Source organism: Porites lutea, chromosome 1 (genome assembly GCF_958299795.1).
Source record: "Porites lutea chromosome 1, jaPorLute2.1, whole genome shotgun sequence".
NCBI lineage: Eukaryota > Metazoa > Cnidaria > Anthozoa > Scleractinia > Poritidae > Porites > Porites lutea.
Window position 1 is genome coordinate 8,317,574 of NC_133201.1, and position 3,346 is coordinate 8,320,919.

Consider the following 3,346-nt stretch of genomic DNA (forward strand, 5'->3'; position numbering starts at 1 on the left):
CAAGGAACTGTCGTTTGCAACTGCATCGTCGTTTGCTATTTTTTGTGGTTCGGAAACCGCGGGCGTGGCGTCCTCGTCTTCATAACATTTGCCTCTTCCTTAAGTACTGATTAGTTAACAGCATATTGCGTTGTAGTGTATTTCTCTCGGCATTTGATATTACAGGAAGTGTTCATTAGCAAACTTCCAGAAATAATCGATCGACGCGAGCCAGACACAAAGAAAATTGTACTTACAGATATATTTACATATGGTTGGTAGAAAAAACCGGAACGAAAGACAGTAACTGTAACTTTCACCCTGGATCCGCGATTTTTACTTTCGGTATATAATCGTTGAGGTGACTAGGCTTATAAAAAGTTTTTTTTTTCTTTCAGCTCTTTCTTTTAAAGGAGCTACCTCCCCGCTGTCCTCTTCTGTTTCCGTTTATGCCAGCGCTCTTGTGATTGGATACCTTGGATGCCTGGCCTTCACAGCATAAGAAACCACGCCTGCTCCTTGCTTTGCTGATGCCACCTAATCTCTGTCTTATTTTAAAAGAACGCAAACCTAAGCTGTTTATGCTAAAGAGAGAAAAATGACATTTTTGTTTACCTTTACTTGCTATTCGAAAATACACTGTAATGCTTGGTTTGTAACAAAAGAAGAGCGAAAAGCAGGATTTGTAAAGGAAAGAGAAAAATGAGTATTAATTTCCTGGGGACTATATAATTATGCTTTCTTTTAATTATTTGGCACCACTCTGAATGGCAAGAAAATAAACAGCACAACTTAATCTACCTGCCAATAATATACAGTTAACTGTACATGTGTTCTGTTCATTTTCGAAAGTATTATATCTGTTAAACCTTTTTCAATAAAATCGCTTTGCTATGCTGTGTAAAACTTGTTTTCTATTTGTTTAGCTTCACAGTAAAATACAGCAAAGAAACAGTTAAAGAAAAAAAGAGAGAGAATGATATCACTCTGCTAAAAAGAAGTATATTCATGGGCACTGCACATTCATTGATAAACGTAAACCAGCTTGCAATTGGATTGCTTTACAACATCTTTTTGAGAATTATAACAAGTATGGCATTAATATATTATCAGCAACAACGATGCCAGCACTGATGGGCATTTTTGCCTTGTACTGTACTTCTGAAAACAGTGGCACTGCAAAACAGTTAGCCTATTCGTTTAGATAGTGTACCCGGCCCCACCACTCCCCTCCCCGCCCATTTTTTTCCTTGGTAAAATTTGCGCACGTGCTCCAAGTTGTTCTTTTCCTCGTCATATGAAACAAAGTGGTCTCTACTTCCGCTTCCGCTTTCTCCACTTCCGCTTCCGCTTTCCCCGCCTCCACTATTCTCCCTTGAGCCGTGCTCCTTCCCGAAAGGAACAAATTCCTCTTTCATTTCCACACCATTTGTGTTCTTCTCTCTTAATTCCTCGAAAGGAGTAAAGTCCTCTTTGTGTCCATTCTCCTTATCGTCCCCATCCTCATCGTCACCAGACCTCGAGCCGCTTAGCTCTAAAGCGAGATGGGCCTGGTACTCTTCAAATTTCAAAGACGATTAACATGTTTAATAAAAGTTCTTGTTTTAGATTATTCACTCCATTTAAGGAATTCGGATTCCTGAAACCGGGGAATTGTTGCTTGCGCAATCCGGAATCCTGGGCTTTGGAATCTGGAATACTGCGCAAGAAATACGGAATCCCATTGAGGAACAGATTTCCACTGACAAAGACTGGAATCAAGTACCTGGAATCCGGAGTCCACGGAGTTGAATCCAAAATCCGAGAGTTTCTTGAATTCTCTTACATGGGGCGTGAAAAGAGGTCGAAAGCCAAATTCCAACCCTTTGAGAGGTAGAAGCAGAGACAGAGACGTGCATAAGCACTTGGAGAAAAATGGGCAAAAGATTGAAAAAGCCAAAGAAAGATATCGACATTAAAAAATAACAGCTAAACAGCAATAGTTTCCGCAACACCGAAAAAAAAGCCAAAAGGGGTTTTGACCCCGTATGAGGTTGAGGTCGTTGTTAACAGTAAGCTAACAAAAAGCACCATTTTACTTACCGTCTAAAAAGACCTCAATCTCACACAGGGTCGACACCCCTTATTTCTCCAGACACATATCCACGTATCTGCCGAGTATGGACTGCGGGCCATATGAGCAATGCCGGTATGAAAAAGTAACTTTGAGAGTTGTTTGAAAGTTGTTCGACTTTGTTCAAGAGTTAGTCTAAACGGCACTCTCCGTAAACACCGGTCGGGGATAAACCCCAAAACACCGCAGGGTGAGTTGGATTTGATATTTTGTTCTGAAAGTGCGCCTAAGTCTTTTTACCGACGACAACCCAAGCGCTGGTGGACCCACTCACGTACCTGTATACTAGAATGAAAATGTTGACCAGTATATAAAATAGCTTCCAAAAATTGGATTAGGGCAATCTGCAAATTGCAAATTACTGCTCCGAAATATGTCCTGACTATTCATCAGCAGGATGCATTTCTGTACAATTCCACATTTAGTTCCGACTCCATTTAAGCGCAATTAAACGCTCGTGTGTTTTTTGACACCTGATCATTTAAGAATAGAATTAAATAAATCAATAAAGGCTTTAATTGTTTTTAAGTAAGATGGAGGTATTGTGCGCGCGCAATGGATTACTGTCGTTCTAAAACATTAGGCTGATTTAGCAAAAGAACGGGAACGTCATTTGACGACGGGTAAGCGCGCGGAAAGGACTAAACTCGACTTCCGGTACCCAATTTGCCGCTCTGCCATTGGTCAATGTAGTTGTTTGATTTGCACGCGCAGTCGTCAACAGACGTTCCCGTTCTGTTGCTAAATCAGCCTATTATAATTGATTTATGACGTGTAATTGTAAGCAACCTGATCAAGACTTCTTTGCTTGAATGCGTCGTGCTTTCATTCTATCTTGGCCTTAAACACCATCTACCCTGGCAGTACGTTTGGAGGAGACTGCCGCAATGATGCCTTAGTCCAGAATGGGTTGGCTATCTAAGTCCATTGTTCTTGGAGTCTTTTGTTGCGTCCTTTTTATATACCCTACGAGTGTCTCGGGAGGTAAGGATAACACTTATCAAAACTTTTAGAGAGTTTTTTAATCCAAAACTTAATGTCTGGTATAAGAGGACAGCAAGACGCGCGATCTTTACATTTATATTAGTATAGCTAATAACATGATTTAGTATATACTAAAACAGTGGATAGTGTTTTTCGAGCGCTCTGATTGGCTACCCAATCAGTGAATATCCTGCACTATTCACTGATTCACCTCCAGTTCCTCCGAGCGAGCAACGCCAAACTCGCGTAAGTTGCGAGCAAAATGCCTTC